Raw genomic sequence first — 17,254 nt, 5'->3', positions numbered from 1 at the left:
GCTCCACGAGAATAACTTATTTTGACATTGCTATTACAACTCTCTCCAACTTTCCCCCAACAGAGCACCCCCTTAGTGGTGTTAGTGCAGTTTGTAGAAAGAACAGATTCAGCTTTTAAAAAACATCCTACCAACTTAGGAAACTAACTAAATACATTTCAAATGAAAAGGGTTTTTTGTTGTTTTCAATTTTAGTACATGGACACACATTTCATCATGACAGACCAGAGTTGCTTTTACAAGTGCTTAAAATGCTAAAAAAATAACCAAACACGACAAAAAAGAAGGGTGATTGTAATAGAAAATTTCCTTCTGAAAGGAACAGAGGGCCCAATATGCAGAGTTGACCTTCATCTTAGGGAAGTTTGTAGTCTACCTGGAGCCCGGATCAAGGATATTGCTAGAGAGCTCCCCAAACTGGTGCACCCGACAGACTACTACCCGCTGCTGGTCTTCCAGACAGATGGGGAGGAAGCTGCTTCCCGTAGTCTGAGGGGAATGAAGAACGATTTCAAGGTCTTGGGAAGGATGGTGAAAGACTCAGGGGCTCAAGTGATCTTCTCTTCACTCCTTCCATCTTCAAGTGACGATGCAGGACGGAATAGGAAAATTCAGTCTCTTAATGGTTGGCTCCAAGACTGGTGCTACAGGCAGGGCTTTGGATTTTTTGATAATGGTTGGTTTTATAAGACACCAGTCCGGACAGTGTCACGCAGGAAAGGTTTATCTCGCAGGGGCAAAAGGATGCTGGGGCAGGAATTAGCTGGGCTCATTTGGAGAGCTTTAAACTAGGCTCGAAGGGGGATGGGGTTGTAGCTGGGCTTGTCCCAGTGGGGCAGCATTCTAAAACTGATGAGGACCGGGTGGCCTCCTATGCCCCTAGGGAGAAATTGGTGTGCTCTGCTCGCTCCCTGAAATGCCTGTACACCAATGCGCGCAGCATGGGGAATAAGCAGGAGGAGTTAGAATCCTGTGTTCGGTCGGGAGATTATGATCTGGTGGCAATTACGGAAACATGGTGGGACAGTTCACATGACTGGAACGTGGTCATGGATGGCTATGCCCTTTTCAGGAAAGACAGGCCAGCCAGGCGTGGTGGTGGAGTTGCTCTCTATGTGAGAGAGCAACTACAATCTACTAAATTCTGCCCAGGAGCGGATGACGAGCGAGTTGAGAGTGTATGGGTCAGGATCAAGGGGCAGGCTGGCATGGGTGACACTGTTGTGGGCGTCTGTTACAGGCCACCAGATCAGGCTGGGGAAGTTGATGAGGCCTTCTATGGGCAGTTGAGAGTGGCCTCACAGTCACAGGCCCTGGTTGTTGTGGGGGATTTTAACTTCCCTGATGTTTGCTGGAAGGACCATTCAGCCAGCCAGCCACAGTCCAGGGGGTTCCTCCAGTGCATTGATGATAACTTCCTCATGCAGATGGTGGAGGAGCCGACTAGGAGAGGTGCACTGCTGGATCTCATCCTCACTAACAAGGAGGGTCTGGTCGAAGCAGTAAAGGTTGAGGGCTGCCTGGGTTGCAGTGACCACGAGATGGTGATGTTCAGCATCTTGGGTGGCAGGAACAGAATAGCAAGTAGAATTGCAACCCTGGACTTTAGCAGGGCTAACTTTGGCCTTTTCAAGCAATTGCCGGGGGAAATCCCATGGGCAAGACTGCTTGAAGGAAAAGGGGCCCAAGATAGCTGGATTGCATTCAGAGATTGCTTCTTCCACGCTCAGGATCAGAGCATCCCCACACGAAGGAAGTCAAGGAAGGGAGCCAGGAGGCCTGCGTGCTTGAATAGGGATCTGTTGGGTATGCTCAAGCAGAAGAGGAGAGTTTACAGGTCATGGAAGCAGGGGCTGGCCACTTGGGAAGAATATAAGGCTGCTGTTAGAGGATGTAGGAAGGCAGCTAGGATAGCCAAGGCCTCCTTAGAATTACAGCTGGCGAGAGGGGTCAAGGACAGCAAAAAGAACTTTTTCAAATGCATAGCAGATAAAACTAACACCAGAGGCAATGTAGGCCCACTGATGAATGGGGTGGGTGCCCTGGTGGCAGAAGATACAGAGAAGGCAGAATTACTGAATGCCTTCTTTGTCTCTGTCTACTCTGCCGGAGGCTGTCCTGGGGAGCCCTGTACCCCTGAGACCCCGGATGAAGCCAGGTCAATGGAGGAGTTTGCTTTAGTCGATGAGGACTGGGCTAGGGAGCAATTAAATAGTCTGGACATCCATAAATCCATGGGTCCAGATGGGATGCATCCGCGGGTGCTGAGGGAGCTGGCTGAAGTCACTGCTGGACCGCTCTCCATCATCTTTGCCAAGTCTTGGGAAACGGGGGAGGTGCCCGAGGATTGGAGGAAAGCAAATGTCACTCCAGTCTTCATAAAGGGCAAGAGGGAGGACCCGGGTAATTATAGACCGGTCAGCCTCACCTCTGTCCCTGGGAAAGTAATGAAACGGCTTATCCTTGGTGCCATCTCAAGGCATATCAAGGATAAGAGGGCTAATAGGGGCAGTCAGCATGGCTTTACCAAGGGTAAGTCATGCTTGACCAACCTCATAGCCTTTTATGAGGACATAATGAGGTGGATGGATGATGGCAGAGCGGTGGATGTGGTCTACCTTGACTTCAGTAAAGCCTTTGACACAGTCTCCCACAGCATCCTCACAGCTAAGTTGAGGAGGTGTGGTCTAGACAAAGGACTAGTGAGGTGGGTTGCAAACTGGCTTAAGGAGAGAAGCCAGAGAGTGGTAGTCAATGGTGCGCAGTCTAGTTGGAGGCCAGTATCTAGTGGAGTGCCTCAGGGGTCAGTACTGGGGCCAATATTATTCAATATATTCATTAACGATTTAGATGAGGGAATAGAGTGTACTATCAGCAAGTTTGCTGATGACACGAAGCTGGGAGGAGTGGCTGACACACCAGAAGGCTGTGCTGCCATCCAGCGGGACCTGGACAGGCTGGAGAGTTGGGCGGGGAATAACCTAATGAAATTTAACAAGGGCAAGTGTAGAGTCCTGCATCTGGGCAGGAACAACCCCAGGTTCCAGTATAGGTTGGGAAATTACATATTAGAGAGCAGTGTAGGGGAAAGGGACCTGGGGGTCCTGGTGGACAACAGGATGACCATGAGCCAGCACTGTGCCCTTGTGGCCAGGAAGGCCAACGGCATCCTGGGGTGTATTAGAAGGGGGGTGGTTAGTAGATCGAGAGAGGTCCTCCTTCCCCTCTACTCCGCCCTGGTGAGACCACATCTGGAATATTGTGTCCAGTTCTGGGCCCCTCAGCTCAAGAAGGACAGGGAACTGCTGGAGAGGGTCCAGCGTAGGGCAACCAAGATGATTAAGGGAGTGGAGCACCTCCCTTACGAAGAAAGGCTGAGGGAGCTGGGGCTCTTTAGTTTGGAGAAGAGGAGACTAAGGGGGGACCTCATTAATGTTTATAAATATATAAAGGGTGAGTGCCATGAGGATGGAGCCAGGCTCTTCTCGGTGGCCAACAATGATAGGACAAGGGGTAATGGGATCAAGCTGTAGCACAAGAGGTTCTGCTTAAATTTGAGAAAAAACTTCTTCTCAGTGAGGGTGTCAGAGCACTGGAACAGGCTGCCCAGGGACGTTGTGGAGTCTCCTTCTCTGGAGACATTCAAAACCCGGCTGGACATGTTCCTGTGCGACCTCACCTAGGCGTTCCTGCTCCAGCAGGGGGATTGGACTAGATGATCTTTTGAGGTCCCTTCCAATCCCAAACATACTGTGATACTGTGAAAAAAATACACGAAACCAAAAACACCCACACGAACCACTGCAGAACTCATTACACTGCTACATCTACCAGCATCACTGTAATTTCAGAGAACTTGCTTGCCATAGTTTTAAAAAAATCTAATTGTTTATTTTTGAAGCTTGTAGGAAAAGACATACAAGATATAGAAGTTTCATACACATTTCTAGCAGCTCAGATGACATTTTCTTGATCCACTAAACCGAATACTGTAACAGCTACTATAGGGCAAAACCAATAATAATAAGCTTGAGAAAACTTGAAAGACAAACAATCTCTCACCCCGACAACTTCTATCAGCAGCATGCCAGAAGTGGTTTAATCTTTCTTGAGGTTGAAAAGGGAAGGAAATACAGTTTAAGACAACATGTACATTTTCTAGAAATAATCATTGCTAATCAAGCTACAAGCGAGAGCATTTCAGACTATACCAAAATTTGACTTTTAAAAGAGTTGTTCCATTAGGGGAAAGAGAAAACACACACCCCCACCAAAACACAACATACTTTCATGACAGCAAGATTGTTTCCTTTCATCCTTTTATTAAAAGAAGCAGAACCTATAATAAAGGAATTTAAAATGTAAATTCATCAAAATAATAACATCCTTGTCACATTTTCTTTTCCTCCTTTGCCTATGGGCTTCTTTGATTTTCCCTGCATTATCTGTGGTGTAGTATACAAGCAATTCCTACTAAGCTTAAGAGCTTTAAATATTATCTGATGCTGTCCAGCTAGGGTCCATAATTTGTCTAACTTTTCTCACAATGAGTAATACCTATTAACACAAAATAGCTCCATTGACCTCTACAAGATTAATCACTTGAACTGGCACTACTAATTATTGAGATTCTGGTATTGTGTCTCTAGTGTTAGAATGCAAGGAACATACAAACTCAAATATTTCTTCAACCAAAGACTCAGAATACTGTCATCATTACCTGCTACCTAATGCTGTTACATAAATATCATCACAGGAACAGCAATTTTGATCCTTTGCTCTCCAGAGTTCCTCTTACATAAGAGGATAAGCAAAGTGCTTTATTTCTTGCCCTCTTCCTGTACAATCCAGGGTCAGTGCCTTTTCTTTAGATGCTTTTATTTGAAATAGTTCAGCAAAAGGTGAAAGAAGACACCATGCTCATCCTGTTGTGGGCACCTGAAGTAGCCTCAAAGAGAGGGTATGGGTACAAAACAACCAGCCTTTTTTCCCCTCTTTCAAAAAAGCCTGCTTGAAACTGGAAGGTAGGAGACAATCTTCAGGCACCTAAGCTTAAATTAGAAACTTCCAGTTTTTCCCTCACCCTTTCTGAGTATACTCAAGAGACTGGAAAAAAAAAACATATGTACCTTACACATAATGAGAAAAAGAGACAGTGTACAAAACTTAATTTTCAGTTAACTGTTCGCCTGCATTTGTCAATTTACCCTATCCCACTTTGTCACATTATGTCCTCCCTTTACTCTGCTCTTGCATTGCTGACCTCTTCTAATCAACTCTATCCTGAGGTATAATTTGCCTTTTTTTTCCCCTCTCCCTTCTTCACTGATGAATGCACTTTCAAGAAGAGAACAACAAAAATTATGAACACTATCAAGACTAGAATTGGAAGAACTCTAGATCTAAAACAATAGGGCAAGGCAAATTAAGCTACAGAATAAAGATGTTGCTAATATATGCAGAAAGGGAATATATTCCGTATTTGCTGTTGAAGGGCATTTGTGCTCTTTTAGATACTTAATTCTGTTACTCAAAACAGAATTCCTGCTTTTCTAAGTCCCTCATTGAAAAATGCGTCATATAAGCCTTCCAACCTCTGCTTCAAAAATATTTTATGTTGTTTATATATATCATACATATAACATAGTAAAATTAAACTAGTATTATTTGATAAAAGGTATTCTTGAATAAGAAGCCATACATTACATACACTGTACTCTGTTCAAATGGAAAAAAACCCAAACAAAACAACAACCAAACCCCAAACCCCAACACTAAACAAAGACAGGAATGCATGAAACTGCACAAAACAATTATAGGAGCATCACAAGACCATGGAAAAAAAAAAGGCAAAAGTGATGGATAAAGCAATAACGATCACAAAATCATAGAATACCAGGTTGGAAGGGACCACAAGGATCATCAGGTCCAATCTTTCTTGGCAAAAGCACTGTCTAGCTAGACAAGATGGCCCAGCACCCTGTCCAGCTGAATCTTAAAAGTGTACAATGTTGGGGAATGCACCACTTCCCGGGGAGAGATTATTCCAATGGCTGATTGTTCTCATTATGGACCTTGTCTGTCTGCCTGTGATCTACAGGCCTCAGGCCCTGCATCCCTGCAACCAGGTTCCGGTTTGCTGTGAAGTCCCGCCCATGACTTCCGGGGGCCTGAGCTGCAGCTGCTGGAGCCACGCCAGCTCCACACACCCAGCTCCGCCTCTGCTGGAGTGACACCAACTCCACATCGAGCATTCGAGATTGGTTTTGTATATTTTGTATATATTCTCTATTTATTAGTAGCATTAGTGAAACTCTTTAAAACCTTCAAACTCAAAGTCTAAGTCTCTCTTCCTTCCTCCTTATCTTTCCTATCATCTTTCCAATCTAAAGGAAAGGGGTGGCGGGAGGTAAAGGGGGTAACAGGGAGCATCTGCCACGTTTTATTGCCGCCTTGCCTTAAACCTTGGCAGCCTTTGACACCATTTCCCGCATCATTCTCCTGCAGAAACTGGCTGCTCATGACTTGGACAGGCATACTCTTCGCTGGGTAAAAAACTGTCTGGATGGCCAGGCCCAAAGAGTGGTGGTGAATGGAGTTAAATCCAGATGGTGGCTGGTCACAAGTGGGCTCAGTATCGGGGCCAGTTCTGTTTATATCTTTATAGATGATCTGGATGAGGGATTCAAGTGCACCCTCAGTAAGTTTGCAGATGACACAAAATTGGGTGAGAGTGTTGATCTGCTTGAGGGTAAAAAGGCTATTCAGAGGGATCTGGACTGGCTGGATGTATGGGTCAAGGTCAGTTGTGTAAGGTTCAACAAGGGTAAGTGCCAGGTCCTGCAGTTGGGTCACAACAGCCCCATGCAATGCTACAGGCTCGGGGAAGAGTAGCTGGAAAGCTGCCTGGTGGAAAAGGACTTGGGGGTGTTGGTCAACAGCCAGCTGAATATGAGCCAGCAGTGTGCCCAGGTGGCCAAGAATGCCAACAGCATCCTGGTTTGTATCAGAAATAGTGTGGCCAGCAGGACTAGGGAAGCGTTTGTCCCTTTGTATTTGGCACCAGTGAGGCCACACCTGGAATATTGTGTTCAGTTTTGGGCCCTTCACTACAATAAAGATATTGAAAGATATTTGACACTGGAGTGCGTCCAAAGAAGGGCAACAGAGCTGGTGAGGGATCTAAAGAACAAGACTTATGAGGAGCAGCTGAGGGAACTGGAGCTGTTTAGCCTGGAGAAAAGGCAACTGAGGAGAGACCTTATAGCTCTCTACAACTACCTGAAAGGAGATTGTAGCAAGGAGGGTGTCAGTCTCTTCTCCCTAGTAACAAGTGTTAGGACAAGAGGAAACAGCCTCAAGTTGTGCCAGGGGAAGTTTAGATTGGATATTAGGAAACATTTCTTCACAGAAAGGGTTTCTCAAGAATTGGAACAGGCTGCCCAGGGAAGTGGTTGAGTCACCATCTCTGGAGGTATTTAAAAGATGTAGAAGTGGCATTTAGGGTCATGGTTTAGTAGTGGACTTGGCAGCGTTAGGGTAATGGTTGGACTTGATGGTCTTAAAAATCTTTTTCAGCCTAAATGAATCCATGATTCTATAATTGCTTCATTAAAAATGATATATTCTGCAAAATTGTCTATAGAGTAAAAAGATGTGACTGTACATAAATTAAGTATATTTGTAATAGCTTATTTTAGCTATCTAAATTAACAACAGCTGTGAAAATATGACCACATTAGCATAAATTAATAATCGCAGTGTGTGCTAGGGAAACTTCGCAGCACTACTGTCAAGATTATAACATCACCTGTTGTGGCATCTGCTTCCTTTTGCAGATGCTGTCATGTCCCACCAAGATCGGGGGAGAGGTGACTCAGATTTGCCAGTCCCCTTGGTTGGAATAGAGTAAACATGATATCTAAGGTCCGTAAACAAAGACTTTTATTTTGCAGCTCGGCTCAATTGGTAATTTAGTGGCAGAAAGATTTATGACACGTGTGGGGTTCCATACCTTACGTTACTTATTACTTACTAAAAGGAAAGCAAAAGAATAAAGGGAGAGAGAGAAAAGAGGAAAAGAGAGACAGAGATATCACCACCCTTTGGCTCCCACGACATGTATGATGGGGTTTGTAGTCTTAGATCCAGCGATGTGTATTGTAGTAAGTCCTCCGGTGCTTGGCTTGGTTCCCACAATGAGAATGATGGGCGGAGTAGTCCTCAAGTGGTGGGCGCGCTGCCAGTGCTGGTACATGTGCGCCTTTTATAGTCAAATTCCCACCTCTCAATTGCCTGCTTGTGTAATCCTTGATCTTCTGCCCAGGCATCACTGGCGTGTGATTGCAAAAGGTGGAAGGGTCCCAAAGGGTCTCGGGCAGTCTTGAAGGGTCTCTAAGGGTCTTGAGTGCTCTGGAGCCTTCTCCCTTAGTGCCATGCCAGGCCTATCAGAACATGGAAATGCGTGCCCTTTGGCATGCCCCTGTGGCAGCTGGCCTTTTGCCTGCATCTTGTCGTTTTCATACAAATCACAACTCACCTTACTGTGCTGTCCTATCTCCTGCAGCTCATTGTTGCAGAACTGTTTTTGCCACAATGTTTGAGACATTATACTTTCAGTCACTCATAGAATCATAGAATACCAGGTTGGAAGGGACCACAAGGATCATCTGGTCCAATCTTTCTTGGCAAAAGCACTATCTAGACAAGATGGCCCAGCACCCTGTCCAGCTGAATCTTAAAAGTGTACAATGTTGGGGAATGCACCACTTCCCGGGGGAGATTATTCCAATGGCTGATTGTTCTCATTGTGAACATTTTCTCTCTTGTGTCCAATCAGAATCTCCCCAGGAGTAACTTGTATTCATTACCCCTCGTCTTGTCCATGGAACTCCTTGTATAAAGGGAGTCTCCACCTTCTTTGTAGTCACCCTTTAAATACTGGAACATGGTGATGAGGTCTCCCCTAAGCCTTCTTTTCTCAAGGCTGAACAAACACGGTTCTCTCAGCCTTTCCTCATATGGCAGCTTCCCAGTCCTATGATCATCTTTGTGGCCCTTCTCTGGACCCTCTCCAGCCTGTCCACATTGTGTTTTTATAGCAGGGACCAAAACTGAACACAGTATTCCAGGTGTGGCCTGACAAGCACTGGGTAGAGTGGGATAATGACTTCTTTGCCTCTGCTGGTGGTGCCCTTGCTAATGCAGCCCAGCATCCTGTTGGCCTTCTTTGTCACAGCAGCACACTGTTCACTCATATTGAGCTTTCTGTCTACCAGGACCCCCAGGTCCCTTTTCACAGAGCTGCTCCCCAGCCAGGTAGATCCCCACCTGTGCTGCACTCTTGGGTTATGTTTTCCCAGGTGCAAGACCTTACACTTGTCCTTTTTGAACTTCATAAGGTTCTTGTTAGCTCACTCTTCCAGCTTATCCAGGTCTTCCTGCAGGGTGGCTCTCACTTCCAAAGTGTCTGCTTCCCCACTCGCTTTGGTGTCATTGGCAAACTTCATCAGGGTACACTTGATCCCATCATCCAGATCACTTATGAAGATCCCCACTCATGACAGGTTGCCAGTTTGAAAAGGAGCCATTTACCACCACCCTCTGGTTATGGCCAGTCAGCCAGTTCCACAGCCACTGCAGAGACCACTTGTCTAGACCATCCTTCTGCAGTTACATCCAACCCAGCATATTAGATGTCTATGGAGAACTGCATGGTTTCTAGAAGGCTCTGGAATGCAAGATGCTACTTTATATTAATTAAGCAATCACAGAATCACAGAATGTTAGGGATTGGAAGGGACCTCGAAAGATCATCCAGTCCAATCCCCCTACCGGAGCAGGAACACCTAGATGAGGTTACACAGGAAGGCATCCAGGCGGGTTTTGAATGTCTCCAGAGTAGGAGACTCCACAATATAATGCATGTACTTTCTTCTTACATATTTATGTTGGCATTTTTATGTGGCATTGTTTATATTTCCATACCTTGGGCACCATTTATTGGAATTGTTTAGTAATTGCACCCACCCTATGGGGAAGATGGACGGGGGAACTTTCCCCTGCTTTTTCACCTCCCTTTTCTCTTTCATCTTAGGTATAACAGCTTTTGAGAACTTTGAATACCCTGGGGATATTCAAGCTAGCATGCTCTTATTGCTATGTTTCCTAAATGTGTCTCAGGTCATGTACAGGGTTACAAAAAGATTTCTTAAGAATATCACCCAGAGATTTGCCCCAAGGCTGGATGGTCATGGGTGGCACTGCATGTGGGAGAATATGGGCGGGTATCTAGAGAATTTCTCACCTCCAGTGGTTTGGAGTTTCACTCCTGAACAACTACAGGACCCTGATGAAGTGATAGAATATTTAAAAGGAAAATGCTGTGGCTCTTCCAAAGAAGCACCACTTACCGCATTGCGCTGGGCCCTGGCCAGTATCTACCAAACACTGCTCAACACCATGCAGCACCCCCAGGGGGAAGAGAGAGAAAACAGACAAAGAGGCACTGTGGCTACTCCCACCTTCATGCCAAACAATGCAGTTACTCAAACCCCAATGGCAGGCACTGTGGCTACTCAAACCCAGGCGACAGGTGCTGCAGCTGAACCAGAGAACCAACCCATGTCTGAATCTGTTGTCACTATACAGAAAAAGAAATACACAAAAAATCAGTTTGCTTAGTGAGGGAGGATGACGACCCAGCCCCATCACAAGAACAGGAGGAGAAGGCAGAACCAGAGATAATCACCAGATGAGATGCAAGATATGCTGCAAGATATCCAAAAATATTTCAGCCACCAGGATGGTGATCAAATTCTTGCCTGGCTGCTCCATGCTGGGATAATGGGACCAGTAGCTTGGAATTAGAGTATAGGAAAGCCAAGCAGCTGGGATCCCTGTCTAAGGAAGGGGGCATTGACAAGGCAATTGGGAAAAAGACACAAAACCTCAGTCTCTGGAGGTGACCTCTGTCAGGCGACTTCCCTTCAAGGAAGATGTCACATGTCACCCAGGCAAGTGGACCACCATGGAGAAAGATATCCAGTACTTGAGGGAATTAGCCATGCTGGAGGTGATTCATAATGATCCAATAATGAGGGTTTACCCACAGATCCAGATGAAGTCCAATGCACACAACCTATGTGGTGGAAGTTCCTGTGGAGTACACTGTTGGAGCGAATAAAGGACCCTGCACTCCGATTCAATGTGAATCTCTCTAGAGCCATTTATTACAGAAACAATCCTCCTTATATATGCAACTATTCTCTGATCACGCGTCCACGCTCCAAGCATGCATTCACTAATTGGATATCATCTATGTTCACGAGCTGTCCACGTGCTGGAGTCTCACTGATGATAGTTCCGTTGATTTACGTCATGTTGAGGCCCTGTTATTGTAGAACTGCCTCCCTCCCACGGCGGGTCCTGTTTTCAGCTTTCCAAGGTGGCCTTGAAATTCCTTTGGGCCTGGCTAGTTCAGTAACAAATCTCCATCTAACAGAAACCCATCCACAATTCCCCCTTTTTGTTCTTGAACCAGCCAGGCCTTGTTATCTCTAGACCGTAACGTATCAGTTTCCTGAGGAGAAGGATGTGGGAAACTGTAACAAAAGCCTTGGAGAAATCTAGGTAGACAATGTCCACCGCTCACCCCAAGTCAACCGATGACCTCTTCAGTCCTGCTGAAGAAAGACTACTTCTCAACCATGCAATGAAATCACTGCAGTGATGACAAAAACTGACAATGCTAACCTGTAGTAGTAGGCATGCAGGAACATATACTAAGAATGAACAGCGTGCTCTCAGGATGGGATTTCTACATGAAAAAGTATAGTTTCATGTATGTTGGCAAACCTACGTAAGATCTAGAGCAGGGGTGTCAAACTCATTTTCACTGGGGGCCACATCAGCCCCGCGGTTGCCTTCAAAGGGCCGAATGTAATTTTAGGACTGTCTCTAGAGAGATCGTCTTCCAGGATATGTAGTTAAAAAAGCTTCTCACATGCCCAGCCTGTGAGTCAAATAGTTGCATTTGTACAGCAGCATATGTCAAATTTGACTTGGTATGAAAGTTTGACACAACTAAGAAGTTATTAGGTTGGTGCAAAAGGAACTGTGGATTCAGCATTTGAAGCAAATTGGAAGGGTGAAAAAGCTCGATAAGTAGGTGCCTCATAAGCTGACCAAAAACCAAAAAAAATGTCATTTCAAAGTGTCATCTTCTCTTATTCTACGCAACAACAATGAACCATTTCTCGATTGGATTGTGACATGTGACGAAAAGTGGATTTTATAGGACAACTGGCTCAGTAGTTGGACCAAGAAGAAGCTCCAAAGCACTTCCCAAAGCCAAAGTTGCACCAGAAAAAGGTCATGGTCACTGTTTGGTGGTATGCTGCTGGTCTGATCCACTACAGCATTCTGAATCCCAGCGAAACCATTACATCTGAGAAGGATGCTCAGCAAATCAATGAGATGCACCAAAAACTGCAACATCTGCAGCCGGCATCGGTCAACAGAAAGGGCCTAATTCTTCTCCATAACGCCTGACCGCACGTCACACAAGCAACACTTCAGAAGTTGAACAAATTGGGCTACAAAGTTTTGCCTCATCCACCATATTCACCTGACCTCTTGCCAACCAACTACCACTTCTTCAAGCATCTCGACAACTTTTTGCAGGGAAAATGCTTCCACAACCAGCAGGATACAGAAAATGCTTTCCAAGAGTTCGTTGAATCCCCAAGCTACAGGAATAAACAAATTTATTTATTGTTGGCAAAAATGTGTTGACTGCAATGGTTCCTATTTTGTTTAATAAAGATGTGTTTGAGCCTAGTTATAATTATTTAAAATTTACGGTCAAAAACTACAATTACTTTTGCACCAACCTAATAGTCTGTACTACATTTTATGGACACTGTCTCTGGATATTCTCAATATATTCAAGAGCAATTTGAGAGATACAAAAAAGCAATATTTATTTTCAAACTATTGTGCAAGAAAAGCAAGGTAGATTACTGAGAGTATCAAGAGATAATTGTTGCATGTTGCACCTGTTAATTTTTCAAACCTCAGTAAATATCTACGGAATAAAATCACAGTACGCTTCGGGGAGATGACAGGAGAAGACAGACTTAAAGAAAAACATCACCGATAAACATTAAAAGCAAGTGTATGTCACAGGGTCACTAGTTCTGTTCAGTAATTTTAGGTTTAGCTTCACTAGCTTACCTCTTAAAACAAGGTCCCCCTAATCAGAACACACAACTAGGAACAGTCAGCTAAATTATACAAGGCACTAGGAAGAGAAACTTCAAGACAAAAAGCTACATAAGCCATGCTGCAAAAGCACTGTTAAAGCATTTAGACTCCTGTATAAGGTCTAGGTTGATAAAGGACCCAAGAGAGGACAATTTATCACTGCTGATTTAGAGGGCATTCATTACATTAAACTGCCTTAACAATCTTCCAATTTAAAACCAACATGAAACAGAATATCAATTTGAGCAAAATAAAAGTTTAACCCATTAAAACCAGAAAACATTAATTTCTGCAACATCTTTGAAAAGCATCTGAGATGACAGTTCACCGTTATTTTAATAAACCAGAAGTACAAGGAAGGTCATGCGTTTGAATATGAAGAGCCCCTTCCAGAATGAATAGAAGTAACAGACACTAAATGCCAAACTCTTAAAACTGAAAGTTCATAGGTAAGTTTATTTAGGCAAATACAATGCAAGTGGGCTACCAAGAAGTGTTATTTCCCATCCTCATCTATTCTGAAGCATGAACTCGATTCCCTTTTCCTGACTTCAGCTGACAAATTCATTTCTTGCCAATTAAAAATAAAGTAGGATGGTGAGACACAAAGACAAAACTAAAACACCTTCCTCCCCCCAACCCCTTTCTTCCCAAGCCCACTTTCACTCCTTCATTCCCAACATTCTACCTCCTCCCCCACCCCCGGCTCATCTGCTGCTCCTTCCTCCTCACACTTTTCATAGAATCACAGAATAGTTTGGGTTGGAAGGGACCTTTAAATGTCATCTAGTCCAAACCCCCTGCAATGAGCAGAAACATCTTTTCCCCTGCTCCAATGTGGGGTCCCTCTCACAGGATAGTCCTTCAAGAACTACTCGAGCATGGGTCCTCTCCACAGGGTACAGTCCTTCAGGAATAGACTGCTCCAGCACAGGACCTCCAGGGGCTGCAGTTCCTGATAGAAAACCTACTTCTGCATGGGCTCCTCTCCAAAGGCCACAGTTCCTGCCAGGAGCCTGCTCCAGTGTGTGCTCTCTACAGGCTGCAGCTCCCTTCAGGGCACAACTACCTGCTCTGGCGTGGGGTCCTCCATGGGCTTCAGGGTGGATATCTGCTCTGGAGCAGTTTTCTCTACAGGCTGTAGGGGAATCTCTGCTCTGATGCCTGGAGCACCTCCTCCCACTTCTTCACTAACCTTGGTATCTGCAGAGCTGTTTCTCTTGCATTTTCCCCCCTCATTCCTCCCTCTCACACACACTCTGCTGTACAGCATTTTACTCTTTCTTAAATGTTATCACAGAGGCACCAGCAGCTTCTCTGATTGGCTCATGTTTGGCTTTTGTCCAGCACAGGGGCAGCCCCTGGTCTCTTCTGATGGAGACTGCCTTTGCAGTCTCCTCACTACCAAAACCTTGCCATATAAACCAAATACAACTCTCTCTATACATACACACTTTTTCCTTCCCCCCCCCCACTTTGTATTACCTTCTACCAAAAAGAAACCAATAGATGAGAATACTTTTGTAATTATGCTTGGAGAATCTTTGTTTTAACTCCCACTTAGGTTTCTCGAAAGCAGGAACTTAGAATACTGGCTTTTAATTTATCTTTTTAATCTTCTGTGGAAAATACGAGTTTATACAGCAAATTCAAGCCTGCTGACTGGCTTTACTTAACTATCTTTTGTGGTCCACAGACTATTAAATCAACAAAGCAGATTAAATCCACAGAAAATAGAGTCTTGTATTAACATCAGCTTTCAAGAACATAAACAATGGTGAGGGACCTTGGTGCAAGAAGCTACTTTCTGCTTACTGGAAAAAGGAAGTACAATGCACCCCAGCCAGCTACTTTCCAGATAAGCTTTATTGAGCACATCCTTTTTTTACCTACAGAGAAGTAAGGTCTGCTCAAATGCTCCATGTCTTGTTCTACAGTAAACATAGGAAGAGCAAAGAGATGGGAAAACCAGACTGCTATTCAATTGGCACCAATGTTTCACTTCTGCATTCCCTGTTCTACTTGGAGCTTGTGTTGCAGATCAGCTATAACTGCTCTTCCCTGCTCATTAAGCTTTCTTAATGCTAGCTAACTAATATAAATTTACTCCTATTCAAGTTTGCAACACAATGCTTTCAAGAACACTACACAAAAATGCTTTTCTTAAATTTAAGAGTCAGTTTCTCAGAGCATTGCTATAAAGTTTCTGTGCTTATACTTACTTGCTATCCAGATAATGTTATCTGTAATAATTCAGCTAGAACTACTGAAAACATTCCAGAGCCGTGATTTCAAATAAATACAAAACTGGAGAGTAGACTCCACTGCAATTATCACACAGAAATTCTAACTTCAAGCAGCAAGATTAGATTATAGAGTTTATGTCAGTCTACAACCTTCACCATGCTTGGCACTAGCACAGATTTATAGTTTCAGAGGTTGCTAACATGGTCAAGGAAAGTCCAAACAGTGCAACAAGAAGTTAATCGTGAAAATACAAGAGATTAACTCTTACTTGTGGCCAAACAGAACTTCAGCACCTGCAGCAATTAAAAGATTTAAACAGTGGAAAGGAACACAGGAGCATGGCAAATGGGCCATTTCTTTCCCACACGCTTCAGAAATGCTTCTTCACAGCCAGTCACAGGGAACAGAAGACAGCTACAATTCTTTACCGCAGTGCTAGCCAAGTGTATACAATCTAAGCTTTCCAGTTAGCCCCTTCTCCAGCCCTCCTATTGCTGAGAATACTACAGACTTTCGACAACTTCAGCAATTCATGGTAAGAGTTTATTTAAAACAATATAAAGCAGTATCCATGAGGCTGTGTATTTCTGTAAAGCCAGCCCTGATCCACTGCTTCTCTTTACTTTTCAAAGTAGCGACAGTGGCTCCCCTAGATCTGGCTATATTTAATTGTGATCGGGACTGTCACCCCAGAGCAACAACCATGGAAGCTTACACAGACAGAGGGAAACATCACAGAATCACAGAATGTTAGGGATCGGAAGGGACCTCGAATGATCATCTAGTCCAAACCCCCTGCCGGAGCAGGAACACCTAGGCCAGGTTACACAGGAAGGCGTCCAGGCGGGTTTTGAATGCATCCAGAGAAGGAGACTCCACAACCTCCCTGGGCAGCCTGTTCCGCTGTTCTGCCACCCTCACTGTGAAGAAGTTTCTTCTCATATTTAAGTGGAACCTCCTGTGTTCCAGTTTGTACCCATTGCCCCTTGTCCTATCATTGGTTGTCACCGAGAAGAGCCTGGCTCCATCCTCGTGATGCTCACCCTTTACATATTTATACACATTAATGAGGTCACCCCTCAGTCTCCTCCAAGCTAAAGAGACCCAGCTCCCTCAGCCTTTCCTCATAAGGGAGATGCTCCACTCCCTTAATCATCTTTGTGGCTCTGTGCTGGACTCTCTCAAGCAGTTCCCTGTCCTTCTTGAACTGAGGGGCCCGGAACTAGACACGATATTCCAGATGCAGTCTCACCAGGGCAGAGTAGAGGGGGAGGAGAACCTCTCTTGACCTACTGACCACACCCCTTCTAATACACCCCAGGATGCCATTGGCCTTCTTGGCCACAAGGGCACAGTGCTGGCTCATGGTCATCCTGCTGTCCACCAGGACCCCCAGGTCCCTTTCCCCTACGCTGCTCACTAACAGGTCGTTCCCCAACTTATACTGGAACCTGGGGTTGTTCCTGCCCAGATGCAAAACTCTACACTTGCCCTTGTTACATTTCATTACATTTTTCCCCGCCCAACTCTCCAGCCTGTCTAGGTCTCTCTGGATGGCAGCACAGCCTTCTGGCGTGTCAGCCACTCCTCCCAGTTTGGTGTCATCAGCAAACTTGCTGACAATGCACTCTATTCCCTCATCCAAGTAATTTATGAATATATTGAATAGTACTGGTCCCAGTACTGATCCTTGAGGGACTCCACTAAATACAGGCCTCCAACTAGACTCTGCCCCATTGAC

The sequence above is a fragment of the Columba livia genome, chromosome W (assembly GCF_036013475.1).
Source record: "Columba livia isolate bColLiv1 breed racing homer chromosome W, bColLiv1.pat.W.v2, whole genome shotgun sequence".
Classification (NCBI taxonomy): domain Eukaryota; kingdom Metazoa; phylum Chordata; class Aves; order Columbiformes; family Columbidae; genus Columba; species Columba livia.
Note: the sequence above shows the minus strand (reverse complement) of the source record.